The 14,555-nt window shown below is 39.9% G+C and overlaps 1 protein-coding gene across 1 annotated transcript in view; it reads left to right on the top strand.

Annotated features, from left to right (window-relative positions):
- LOC129730681 (uncharacterized) overlaps positions 1-14,555 on the top strand; it is a 413,412-nt gene that overhangs the window by 154,565 nt on the left and 244,292 nt on the right. The window lies entirely within an intron of this gene.

Here is a 14,555-nt window from a genome sequence, read left to right as displayed (position 1 = left end):
ATGCTAGGTCTGATTCTTCGGGTTTCTGTTCCATCAGCGCAAGTTTGCGTCTTTGGAACATTACATCAGACCCGGATCCAAAGTAGAGTTTAAGTCGATGGAGAGCATTGGAGAATGGACTGGTGGTTACGTCAGGAGCCTCAGGATCCGAGTTCGTGTTTTTAAAAATGGTTAGCAAACGAGGACCAGCCTTAACTTTGAAGACAGTGTACTTAGTAAACTCGTCTTCAATTCCTGCAAGGGCCATGCAGTCCATAAGTAGGTCTCTCCACAATTCGAAAGTACGTCGATGTATATCATCGTCTCCCTCTAGCGGCTTGCATTCAGGGATCACAATAGATGATATCGATAGCTGATTAACAGATGATAAAAAACGAGACTCCTCCATGGTTCCACTCGTTCTTCCACGCCGAGTGCTCGATGCACTTGGTACAACCTCAAAATCAACACTAGCTTCTTCGGCATCTTTCTCAGAAGAACCGATCGCTGTTATGCTGACGTCTCTTTTATTTTTTAACGCTGTAATTTCAGCTTGTAGCTCCTTGAGCTGCTCTGCCATTTTTTGTTTTTCCGCTTCTAGTTTTATCATTTTCCGATCTTTTTTGGATAACTTTGCCTTAGATCCGCTCGAACAAGCTTTTCTGAAAACAAGACGAAATAGCATTTTCATGAACAAATTGCGCATTTATGAGAACTGTTGCTGCTATATTCTAAACTGTATTATGTATTTTTTTTTGATCCTAACTTGACCAACCGCAAGTCATTCACTACTCAACTTCACCCATTCATGTGACCTGTCGCACATAGAAATTTTTTCTTAAAATATTTCCTTATATCTACATTCGCTTGATCTGTCGCAAGCCATGAGCATTTTCTGTTTTCCTGTGACCTATCGCACATATAATTTATTAAATTTTAGAAAATATTATCCAACTTGACCTGTCGCAAGTTTGAAAGTTCTCGTTTTCCATGTGACCTGTCGCACATTGAAATTAATTATCAATCGGAAACTATTTGCTAGCTATAGCAATCAATTAAACGGATTTTTTTTCGTGACATGCCGCACTTAAGTGTTGCTTTCAGTTCTAATATACATATTTTTCACCATACTCACTTTTCAGGAGCTAACGCTGCGCCATTGTCGCGACTTTTCTCCTCGAGTCGATCCGCCATCTTCAATAGAACACCCAGTTTTAAATAAACGTCCGCTCGTCCCAAAGTTCGTTGAGTGAATCACGCGCGTCCTAAACTTTTCCGACTGGAACCCTCGATCGACACCCATACTCCGAAAACGACTGCTCTAAGTCACATATACCATAGAATATTAACTTATGTTTCATAAACGTCGCACGCAAATTTATATAAACCGTCACTCCTCACATTTCTTTCGGTCGAATTACTCATACACGCTTCTTCTGATACTCCTTTCTTTACCACACGAAAGAATATATTTTAGCCAGGTTTAACACTTTTGGACATTTACGCGCGTTTTCAAGCAACGCTTCACTTTCAGTAATTTGATCATACCTTAAATACTATTGCCTGTCTCGAACATACCTATACATCATGACCTATACAACTGTGTATATGCAATTTTGACATTGCAAATCAGTTAGCCACCTTCAGTACAGTTACTGCAATCAAAATGCAGTTCGGATTTCTTTTATTTATATCAACAATAAAAGACATTGTGAGTATCATGTGAAGTGAGATTTATTATTAATTATTTACTTCCAGGAATACACTACCACAACTGCTTCTACGAAATAACAGTAGTATAAAGACAGCCAAAGTACACCTCATTGACGACTTTGTAGTTAATAGGTCTTCGTACGAGTTTTCACAAACCCCGAAAAATCTTCTTAATATGGGCCCAAACTTCGCAATCCCTTCACGACCCAATATTAAACAATCGATCATCGATATAGAAGCTGAGATGGACAGTTGTAAACTATCCACAGAACAAACTGGTGAAGTACGCCAAATTTTTTCAAAAATTACTAAGACACTGCCACGTCATGAAAATTCGTCTGATATAATAACAGTTGAGGAATTACGTAAAAAACCTGTTTTCTATTTAAAAGCAGATAAGGGGAACAAAACCGTCATCATGGGCAAGTCTGACTATGATGAACAAATAACCCAAAAAATTGATAAAGGTCCATAATGGCAACTGCGACTTAATCCTCTTGCTGATATGGTAAAACGTGTCGAAAACACAATAAAAGAATGCAAACCCGTTTTGGGTAGTGCTTTACAAAATCTTCGTGTTTCAAATCCAGTTCTTCCAAGAATAAAGGGTCTCCCCAAAATTCACAAACCTGGAAATGAAATGAGAGAAATTATCTCAGCGGTAGGAGCTCCCACAGAAAAATTGGCTAAATGGCTGGTGAAAGAATTTCAAGCTATGCCCAAAAAAATTTCCAAGTCGATCAGTTAAGAGCACCGGAGATTTCGTTGAAAATTTAAGATCCTCGGGTAACATCCAATCTGATGAGATAATGGTTTCATTTGACGTAACGGCCTTATTCCCCAGCGTTCCAGTAAATGAAACCTTAAACCTTTTAGAGGACTGGCTTCTTTCCCAATATTCTGATGATGCTTGGAAAAAGAAAGTTGACAGTTTGTTGAAGCTTTCACGCCTTTGCATGAAAGAAAATTACTTCACATTTCATGGTAAATTCTACAAACAGACTAAAGGGGCACCAATGGGAAATTCTCTTTCTACTTTTCTATTTGAGCTCTTCATGGCAAATATAGAAAGTGTGGATGATATTTTTTGTATTTTGAAAGAGGCGGATCTTGAAACTTTTTTCATATCCCTTAATGATACCCATAAAAATATAAACTTCACAATTGAAAAAGAACTTAACAACAGACTCCCTTTCTTGGACGTCGTTGTAATCAGAAAGTCTACGGACTTGAAATTTGAAATTTTTCGAAAACCCACGAACACAAAACGGGTAATACCTAACACTTCAAACCATCCCTTCCAGCTTAAAATGGCATCCTTCCATCATATGATCCACCGCACGGAAACTTTACCTCTAAGTAAAGCAGCCAAGCAAAAGGAACTGGAATATATTTTCGAAATTTCCAAACTTAATGGCTACAATGAAAGTATCATTCAAGCCATTGTTGATAAAAAGAAGCGTGCTCAAATTCGGAAATCTTTTACAACATTCACCTCAATAACAGAAGATCTGAGAAGGGTAGCCGTTGAATGCGACGTTAACTTAACACGCCCACTTCGTTCAAAATTTAGGAAATTTGGGATGGATATGGTCTACACTAGTAGAAATACCCAACTCAAAACAAAAATGGGGTCTACCAAAGACCCTATTGATACCCTGAATAAAGCTGGAATTTATAAAATTGCATGCAGTTACTGTGACATGGTTTACATTGGACAAACTAAACTTAACCTAGGGATACGTTTCAAAGAACATTTCACAGAAGTCACAAAAGCAAGTAACGTTTCAAAAATGCCCTACCACACCATTTCAAATCAAAAGTGGCTGAACATATTTTTAACGAGGAACATCCACTAACTTCGGATAACATTCACCTGCTCTGCCCCGTTAATAATTTATGGAAATTAGAACGTAGCTGAAATTTTAGAAATTTATAAACAACTTTGTTTATATGACGACTGAAACGGTTAGTTTGATGGGTTTATCGGCTTAATCTTAATGCGACGTTAACATCGGCTTATAAACAACACTCATGCACGCTTCTCAACAAAGACGCAGGTAATCACCCCTCATGGCTATTCAATCTTCTTCCCAAAAACCCCAGACATGGTAGGGTAAACAAACCGACCGCATAATTCCCTACCTAACTCCAATTAAGAGGGCTAAGTTTTCATTTTACCTACTACAAATAAAAAACAGGGTTTACGCTTTGCTCTTTACCAGTCCACTTAAGGACTGAGGATGGCTGTATGTCACAGTCGAAATATATATTTGCGCGGACTGAATTTCAATATTTATTTCCCAAATTTCTAGTAGAGTCTACCGGAAACCGATAATTATTCCTTTTGATTTCATTAATCTGGCTAGTGTTTTAAATGTTATGCCTCGTGGTGGTATTTGTACTGTTACCTGTGTAGGTGTCTTGTTTTTAAACAAGACAAGGTTTGATTTTTGGTATCGGAAAGTCTTGCTGCTAAAATTGCAAGTCTTCCTTAAGTCCTAAATTTTGGTCTTGGTCGTTTCGTTATCAATATTGGAGTGTTGTCTAGTATTTCGATAGACGTTTGTTTGATAATTGTTAATGCGATATAAAAATTGTTCCAATCACTAATTTTTAATTTGTTTTGCTGAGTTAATAGTAGTACATTGTATTTATGAATAAGATCCTCTAATAATTCAGACTTCAATGTTATGTCTTCCAATGATCGAGGTCTATGCCTACTTTTGCAAAGGTTACTATATTCTTGCTTTATCGGTTTTTCAATTTCTCTCAGTTTTTGAATAGGCATGTGTGAAAAAAATTAAAGTATTTTTATAATATGTGTATTTCTAAGATACTCATAATATTCTCGATTAATATTAGTTATGCTTTAGTTATTTAGTTATTAAAATGGTATATTTTTTTTAAAAAGAAGAACATTTTCTCTTGCTTATACATACTTCGTATAACTGATCCTAGGCTTACTGATTCTGGACTCGTGCAGTTTCTGTGCCTCTCTCCGGATAAATTCTATACCTGGTTGCTTCCGGATTCCCCAATGGTGCTGTGTTGGTCGATGTGAACTACTGCTGGTTGCGGGATGATCTTGTTGTTGTTGTCTCTGCTGCGTTTATTGTTCTTGTGGTAGTGTTCTCGTTCCTGTTACTGCTCCTGCTTCTCTGCTGTGACTGATCTCCTGTTTTTGGCACCGATTTTCTGTGAGGTTCCCACTATTAATTTCTTGGTGTTTTTGGTATTTAGCACTGTCACTACTTTCTCCTTCGACAGTTTTTCTAGTACTCCTCACAGATCGTTCATTTTGGATGAGGTAATTTATAATTTATTTCACTTGCTACTATACTATAGTTTATTTCAATTGCTAGGTTGTCCGTTAGTCTCGTGGTGGTGGTCGATTTTACTTTCCCGCAAGTACTGATGACAATGATACTGCTTGTCCGATTTGTTCCCTAGTTTGTAGCCGCTCATGTTTCAGCATAGCGCGGTAAATTTTTTTCTGGCATCACTGCTTGTGTTTTGGTTGTTGCTGTTTCGGTGCTTTTAAAGTTGTTGATTTTTCGTGTAATTTCGATTCCGTTTCACGTTCAACACCTTGCGTTAGGTTTGTGACTTTGCTCGGTACATTCGGTTACTGCGGATATTTTCACTGTGCGTGTTGTGAACAGTTCATCGGTAGTAAATTGTGAAGTGGAAAGTGGCATTTTGTGATCCATATCTCTTACACACTGTCTACCTACCGCGACGCTCAATTTTTTTCCCCGAAGCGCCATCTACCAGATTCGCCCGATACTACTCCTTGCTTGCAAGTTTTCTGTACACTTGTTGCATAAGCAATCAGGCGCATATCCTCCGTGTGATTTCGTGTCGGCAACTAGAAAGCTCTACTGGCAACATGACTGCAGCTTGCCACATCTGTACGAAGGAGGAAACTGATGCTTCGGTGCAATGCCATGGTTTTTGTAAGGCCTTGTTTCACCTCAAATACTGCAAGATATCGCCTGGTATTGCAAAAGAAGTACACAGGAATAAGCAACTTTTTTGGATGTGCCAATCTTGCACTTCATTGATGGGCGATATTCGTTTTCGGGCTGCTGTTGTCCTGTTTTTAAACAAGACAAGGTTTGATTTTTGGTATCGGAAAGTCTTGCTGCTAAAATTGCAAGTCTTCCTAAAGTCCTAAATTTTGGCCTTGGTCGTTTCGTTATCAATATTGGAGTGTTGTCTAGTATTTCGATAGACGTTTGTTTGATAATTGTTAATGCGATATAAAAATTGTTCCAATCACTAATTTTTAATTTGTTTTGCTGAGTTAATAGTAGTACATTGTATTTATGAATAAGATCCTCTAATAATTCAGACTTCAATGTTATGTCTTCCAATGATCGAGGTCTATGCCTACTTTTGCAAAGGTTACTATATTCTTGCTTTATCGGTTTTTCAATTTCTCTCAGTTTTTGAATAGGCATGTGTGAAAAAATTTAAAGTTTTTTTATAATATGTGTATTTCTAAGATACTCATAATATTCTCGATTAATATTAGTTATGCTTTAGTTATTTAGTTATTAAAATGGTATTTTTTTTTTAAAGAAGAACATTTTCTCTTGCTTATACATACTTCGTATAACTGATCCTAGGCTTACTGATTCTGGACTCGTGCAGTTTCTGTGCCTCTCTCCGGATAAATTCTATACCTGGTTGCTTCCGGATTCCCCAATGGTGCTGTGTTGGTCGATGTGAACTGCTGGTTGCGGGATGATCTTGTTGTTGTTGTCTCTGCTGCGTTTATTGTTCTTGTGGTAGTGTTCTCGTTCCTGTTACTGCTCCTGCTTCTCTGCTGTGACTGATCTCCTATTTTTGGCACCGATTTTCTGTGAGGTTCCCACTATTAATTTCTTGGTGTTTTTGGTATTTAGCACTGTCACTACTTTCTCCTTCGACAGTTTTTCTAGTACTCCTCACAGATCGTTCATTTTGGATGAGGTAATTTATAATTTATTTCACTTGCTACTATACTATAGTTTATTTCAATTGCTAGGTTGTCCGTTAGTCTCGTGGTGGTGGTCGATTTTACTTTCCCGCAAGTACTGATGACAATGATACTGCTTGTCCGATTTGTTCCCTAGTTTGTAGCCGCTCATGTTTCAGCATAGCGCGGTAAATTTTTTTCTGGCATCACTGCTTGTGTTTTGGTTGTTGCTGTTTCGGTGCTTTTAAAGTTGTTGATTTTTCGTGTAATTTCGATTCCGTTTCACGTTCAACACCTTGCGTTAGGTTTGTGACTTTGCTCGGTACATTCGGTTACTGCGGATATTTTCACTGTGCGTGTTGTGAACAGTTCATCGGTAGTAAATTGTGAAGTGGAAAGTGGCATTTTGTGATCCATATCTCTTACACACTGTCTACCTACCGCGACGCTCAATTTTTTTCCCCGAAGCGCCATCTACCAGATTCGCCCGATACTACTCCTTGCTTGCAAGTTTTCTGTACACTTGTTGCATAAGCAATCAGGCGCATATCCTCCGTGTGATTTCGTGTCGGCAACTAGAAAGCTCTACTGACAACATGACTGCAGCTTGCCACATCTGTACGAAGGAGGAAACTGATGCTTCGGTGCAATGCCATGGTTTTTGTAAGGCCTTGTTTCACCTCAAATACTGCAAGATATCGCCTGGTATTGCAGAAGAAGTACACAGGAATAAGCAACTTTTTTGGATGTGCCAATCTTGCACTTCATTGATGGGCGATATTCGTTTTCGGGCTGCTGTTGGTGCTGCTGTTGAATTTGGAAATAATAACGCTCTCAGCGCACATGGTGAATTTGCGAATAAAATGAAGATGGAAATCATGGTTGAGCTGAAAAATGAAATTCGTTCAAACTTCACTGCCTTGATCAACTCTAGCTCACACACGCCAAAATCATCGACCCGGTCGATCTATCCGATGCGATCTGTACGAAGCCGACGGCTGTTTAAAAAATCTGAAATTGTGGAACGTCTTCAGTCTGATCTAATGTGTGGAACTGGAAATTCGCTTTCGCCCTCAGATGGAACATTCACCGTGCCACCTCCTAGTCAAAAATTCTGGATGTACTTGTCCCGAATCTCTCGTGACGTCACTGCTGAACAGATCTGCGAATTGGCTAAGCAAAGATTGGGCACAAACGACGTTGAAGCTGTTAGGCTGGTAGCCAAGGGGAAAGACATCCAATCCCTGTCATTCATTTCTTTCAAGGTTGGCATTAGTTCTGACCTTAAATCTAGGGCACTTTCACCTTCAACGTGGCCTAGAGGAATGTTGTTTCGCGAGTTCAGAGACAATAATGCTGCTGTAAATTTTTGGAATCCTGCTCAATCACAATATGCAAATCCTCAACAATATTCAATCATGGATCCGATGTCAACCCACTTCCTAGGACCCCAGGACGAAGTGGTAATGACGGAGTAAATTGCACGCAAAACACCTTCCTTTCTGACTTCCAACTGGGACGCAAACTAATTAGTAATATGGAAGCCCCTAATCCCCCCTCCGCAGTCGTGCCATTCCAGCCAGCGACCAGCAGCCGTGTGGGCGTGGAGAAGGGGTCTTCCAAATACACAACGCAGGCAAGTATGATTCTGTTTCACACTTGACAAGATCTGATCTTCCCATCGCTTCTAGCATTTTCTCGCTACCGCCTACCATAATTCATCCGCCATCTGTTACGACCGAGCTAAGACGTCCTTCGGGCAATGTACGGAAGTTACGAATCTTGTAACAAAACGTTCGTGGACTCCGGACAAAAATCGACACTTTCTTCCTTGCTGCTTCCGACTCTGAGTACGATGTTATCGTTCTCACTGAAACATGGCTGGACGATTGCATTTTATCGCCTCAGCTTTTTGGTAGTTCGTTCACTGTATTTAAAACGGATCGAAATAGAGTGAACAGTCGAAAATCGCGTGGTGGTGGAGTATTGATTGCCGTTTCCTGCAGGCACAGCTGCTGCTTAGACCCAGCGCCGATAAGCAACATGCTCGAGCAACTGTGGGTGAAAGTCCATCTGGATAGGTCATCCGTAAGCATTGGAGTGTTGTATCTGCCCCCCGATCGTCGAAATGATCTTGATGTTGTTCAAAAACATGCTGACTCAATTGGATCCGTTTTATCCCGCTTTAATTTACACGACGTTGCTGTTCTATTTGGGGACTATAACCATCGAGAGCTACATTGGGTACCTTCGGAAAGCGGTGGCCTTGTTGTTGACACGAGTAAATCGCGTCTTACCGCAGCTGGAAGCGCTCTCTACGACGCATTCTGTTTCAACGGTTTGACGCAAATAAATTCAGTCAAGAACGCTCGTGCTCGTACTCTCGACCTTGTACTGGTGAACGAGCCAGCGCTCCATAGCTTCTCTGTGATGGAGGCCGACGATCCTTTGGTGAAAATTGACCCGGATCATCCTGCTCTGGATGTGACCGTGGCCGAAGTAGTGCCTATTGCATTTGATTTAGCTCCACAACATCGTGGATTCGATTTTAAAAAGGTTGCTTACGATGTATTGAACGAAGAGCTATCAGCAATCGACTGGCAGTTCCTTGATTCGCAACGGGGTTTGACAGACATTGTCCACACGTTCACCGAAAAAATTCGAACAGTAATTGAAGTTCATGTTCCACTGCAACGATCGCCGAGGAAACCGGCTTGGGCGAATTGACATCTCCGTGAACTGAAACGTCGTTGACGAGCTGCTCAACGTAATTATAGAACAAATCGCACGTTTCTAGCCAAGTACCGGTTCAAACTCGCAATCAACACATATAAAATGTACAATCAATTCCTGTACTCTCGCTACATTGATCGAACTCAAAGAAGTCTACGTCAACATCCTAAAAAATTCTGGTCTTTTGTTCGCTCCAAACGAAAGGAAAAAGGATTACCAGCTTCCATGTTTCTCGGTGATTTGTCTGCTAACACAGCCTCTTCAAAATGTGAATTATTTGCAAAACATTTCAAAACCACTTTTTCGTCTTCAGTTGCCATGTCGGATTAGATTGACGCTGCATTACGCGATACTCCGCAAGACAGTTTCGATTGTGGAGTATTTCAAGTGACAGAAGCGCACGTTTTGGGCGCAATTCAGAAGCTAAAACATTCTACTTGTCCAGGACCAGACGGGGTCCCGCCATCTATGTTGAAAAAGTGCTCGAATGAACTGGTGGTGCCTCTTGTGAAGCTGTTCAATCTTTCTCTGCAACAAGGGTTGTTTCCGGCTAGTTGGAAAAATTCATTGCGCACACCGATTCACAAAAAAGGGGACAAGTGCAACATCGCTAATTATCGAGGAATTACATCATTATGTGCCTTTTCCAAAGTTTTCGAAATAGTCGTCAAAACAGTGCTGTTTGCAGCGTGTAAAAATTACATTTCTTGTGACCAACATGGTTTTTATCCTAAAAGATCCGTCACAACCAATCTGTCGCAGTTTTTTTCGTTGTGTTCTCGCTCAATGGATGCGGGACTGCAAGTGGACGCTGTGTACACGGACTTCAAGGCTGCGTTCGATCGTGTAAATCACAACATTCTTCTGCAAAGCTGGATAAACTAGGGCTCTCCGCTATGCTCGTGAGATGGTTTCGTTCGTACTTGACCGGAAGAGTTGTATGTGTCAGTCTTGGTTCGTCACGTTCTGAGCCATTTACACCTTCTTCTGGAGTGCCGCAAGGAAGCAATCTGGGTCCACTTTTATTTTCACTATTCATTAACGACGTTGCTACTATTTTACCTAGAGGTACACGGCTCCTCTTCGCAGACGATGTAAAAATCTTTTTGATTATAGCCTGCCTTGGAGACTGTCTGGAACTACAAAAGTTGATTGATGCTTACAGTGATTGGAGCAACCGTAATCTTCTTACCTTGTGTGTGGAAAAATGTAATGTAATTACCTCCAGCAGAAAGCTTCATTCAATTAGCTTTCCATACAGCTTGTCTGGGCAAACTCTCCAGCGCGTAAGCCAAGTTAAAGATCTTGGCGTAATTTTGGATAACCAGCTTACATTCCGGGCACATTACGAAGATGTCATTTCAAGAGCAAACAAGCAGCTGGGATTCATTTTTAGAATTGCCGATGGATTTCGCGATCCACTGTGCATGAAGGCTTTGTACTGCGCCCTGGTACGTTCGATGCTCGAATCAGCGGTTGTCGCTTGGTGTCCGTTCAACAAAGTATGGATTGATCGCATGGAAGCTGTCCAGAAAAAATTTGTGCGTATGGCACTAAGGCATCTTTCTTGGCATGATGCTACGAGGCTGCCTCCCTATGAGCACCGCTGCATGTTATTAGGGATTGAGACGTTGGAGAGAAGAAGATTTAACGCACAAGTTATTTTCGTTGCGAAGGTCATGAAAAATGAAATTGATTCACCTGCTATTCTCGCGGAATTGGATCTTTACGCTCCGGAAAGGAATCTGCGGAGACGTCATCTCCTAAACTTGGAGGCAAGGTATAGTCGGTATGGCCAGTATGATGCGATTAGGTTTATGTCAATGAGGTTCAACGAGGTTGCTGAACTATTCGATTTCAATGAACCCATCAACACGTTTCTGCGTCGCCTGAGGATTCGCTTATAACATTCAAATATTTTATTGTTAATCGTATCTAGTTTGTAATTTTATTCATGAAGACAAAACATTGTCAGATGGAATTTTAAAATATAACTATAACGATAAATGATGTATGCGATGGCGATAACTGCGAGTCCGATGCTGCTGTATGCCAATATGGTTGTTGCCGTTGCTGTCTTTTCCAGATGAGCACTTTGTTGTACGTTTGAATTTATTATCCGCACTATTTCTTCATGAATTCGCGGTTTTTCGGTAGATTGTTCACTTCCCATGATACTGCTTGTTATTATTCCTGAGGGTAAGTTTTGTTTCTATTGCGACAAAGTTGAATACGCGGCGGACTACGCAGGGACGTTCTTTCTTACAATTGCCATCGGGTCGTAACCGTCAGGGTTGCAAGTAAATGCAGGTATAGTTTTGTTCTACTACACTTTACTGCTGGAGTAGTCGACCTTCTGATCGGGCTCCAAGCGAGTAATGATATCTTTATTGAAACCAAGATTTCCTTTTATAGCTATACATAGGTAAACATTTACATCTATTTCTGCGACAACTAAGGTGACGAGTGCGAGCGCATTCTTTTTGCATTGTTATTTTGGTGATGGGTTTTTTCGCTAATAAATCAACATTATTGCTATGCGCATGGGTCGCGCTTTGTGCTGAGTTGCTAGGTAGGCAGACTATAGGGCCACAGAGGTGTGGTCCGTAGGGAAATTCTGTTTGTTGTTGTTTATCTGTTTTACCGTTGCGTGAAGGACTGATTCATACTACACCCTGAAGAAGACTGAACCACTGCGACCATTGTTTGATCTATTGTGGTAAACATATACATGCAAATAACATTACATTCTTTCAAATATACGATGCGATTTTGTTTTTGATCGTTGTATAATCGATTTGTACTCATATTTTTTTTCTTCATCTATGTCTTTGTACTCATATGTTGCGTATAAATATTTAGATAGTTTATGTCAACTTTAGTCAGTAGATTTCCAATAATTTAAAATTAGATGTTGTTCCTTATACATTAATTTGAATGATCTTATCAGTGAAAATGAAATTCTTTAACGCAGTTGATATTACTGATAGTTTCTGAGGGGCATCCAATAAATGAGCAAATACCAATCAATATGGGTTCTTGAAACCTGGATTATACCCAGTGGCCAGAATCCGACCTCAAACCCCATTTTTAATCTAGATGACCACTTCTGGTTGCCTGATAATCATAAAATCATAAAATCCATCATAAAATTGCCGAACTGCCTAATCTGGGCATTTCGATGGCAAAGATGGCGACAGTCTCCGATCAACAGCCTAAATGACAGTCATCATCCAATACGATTTGGGGTAGCGGTATGATACCCGGAGACCAGAAATCATCTTCAGACGCCATTTTAACCCTTAAATGCTCACGACGTTAAAAAATCATCTAAAAACATAAAATCTCTGTTTAACAGGTATACTGCTCTAAAACTAACCAATATGCGTAAAAAAATTAAAAGATTAACTTTACAATGTGAAAATATTACCATGTTGTTTTAAAACAACACTGTGACTTTATCGCAGAATAAAGTCGAAACAATTACTTTTGTTAACAGTAACATTGAAGCTGATCTTTTTTCAGTATAATTTCTGATAACTCAGACATTTTCACTTACCACTAACCTTATTTTAAAATTTATTTTCAGAGACAGTCAGCACCAGTCGGAAATCTCACCATGTTTTTGACGTTGGACTAACGTCTATATCGAAGTTAGGCACCTGAATTTGAAAATCTAGTAATTCAACCGGGGAAAACCAGGGAAAAGTGGTCAGGTTTTGAGCGCTTATATATCAGTCATTTCTTTTCAGAATTTCGAGGTTTTGGCATCAATTGATCAGAAATTCTTTTGCGGTTGAATTTATGTAACAAAAATAACCTATTGTTCGAGATACACTATTGAAAAATTGATAAATCACATCGATTGTCTAAATCATACCGAGCAACCAATCACCACCTCCCTTCACAAGCACAGTCGACACTAACGGATACAACCGATCTGACTTTGTAAACAGTCTCACAGCTTTCAACCAATAACGAGCTCGCTTTCGGTAGCTGCAACAGGTGTTTCAACACCGTTTTAAAATGCTTCTTTTATCATTACCACTGAACAGATTCTAAACACCAATGGCTTGATTGATAGGGGAAATATTGCGCAAGATTGTCATATAATAATTTAAATATGTTTTCGATACTAAACTAGTTAAAAGTTGTGTTAAAAGTCGTGCACATTCAACCAATCACAAGCTCGCTTCTTGTTTGCTCACGGATGGATTTTTGCTTTTGGCTATATAATAGCCTGTGTCGTCTCATAGCAGTCATCAGTTAACAAGTGAAAGGTCACCAGGCCGGTCTTGTATAATCAGCAGCGGTGGCTGATTCCAGCGGCCAAACTGAGCTGCAGCAGAACCAGAGCGGTGGTATCAGGCAGCAGCGGCGGAGGTAGTGGGAAGCTGCATTTCTTCATTCAGTTCGGTGCTCCTTCGATCTGAGTTGGACCCCACCAGCGGTAATCCAATTCAGATATCGCTGGGTGAAAACGTTGGGTGTGTGTGCAGTGTGCACATATAGCGTATGTGCATCTGTATTGCTATGACATTTGCGATGATAGGGATGGCGCTGTTGCGTGTGTATGGCTAGCTATAGCGTGTGTAAGACACTAGCATGTGTAGCATATTATGGCTATTGCGTGTATATCTTCAGCGTGTGTACGGATAGTTATAGCTTGTGTGCGGATAGCTGCTGCGTGTGTAATGATTAGTTATAGCGTATGTATGGATAGTAATAGCACATGGTTGGATAGCTTATGCGTGTGTATAGATAGTTGTATCGGATGTATGGAAAGGAATAGCGTGTGCATGGATAGCTATAGCTACAGCGTGTGTATGAATAGTTTTAACGCGTGTTTAGATAGTTATAGCATGTGTGTGAATAACTATAGCGGGTGTTTATCGAAGATTATTATTGTCATTGAAAATATTAAAACGTCTTAACGAACACAGTTGTGAATTTGATTTCACAGCAGCGATTTTAACTTCTTCAGCCAGTCTTTATTCATCGAGGAAAAATTACTACCTATGAATGATCAACACTTATTTACTAGAAATTTGATTTAGATCAAAACGGTTTCTTTTGAGTATCATAAGTTATTGGTAAAAAGAGTTGCAAGTTTTCTCAATGAGCATTCATTAAATTTTCGTTTTTGTTTCTCGGTGCGCGGTTT

This window comes from Wyeomyia smithii, chromosome 3 (assembly GCF_029784165.1).
Source record: "Wyeomyia smithii strain HCP4-BCI-WySm-NY-G18 chromosome 3, ASM2978416v1, whole genome shotgun sequence".
NCBI lineage: Eukaryota > Metazoa > Arthropoda > Insecta > Diptera > Culicidae > Wyeomyia > Wyeomyia smithii.
This window is presented reverse-complemented; position numbering and strand designations above follow the sequence as displayed.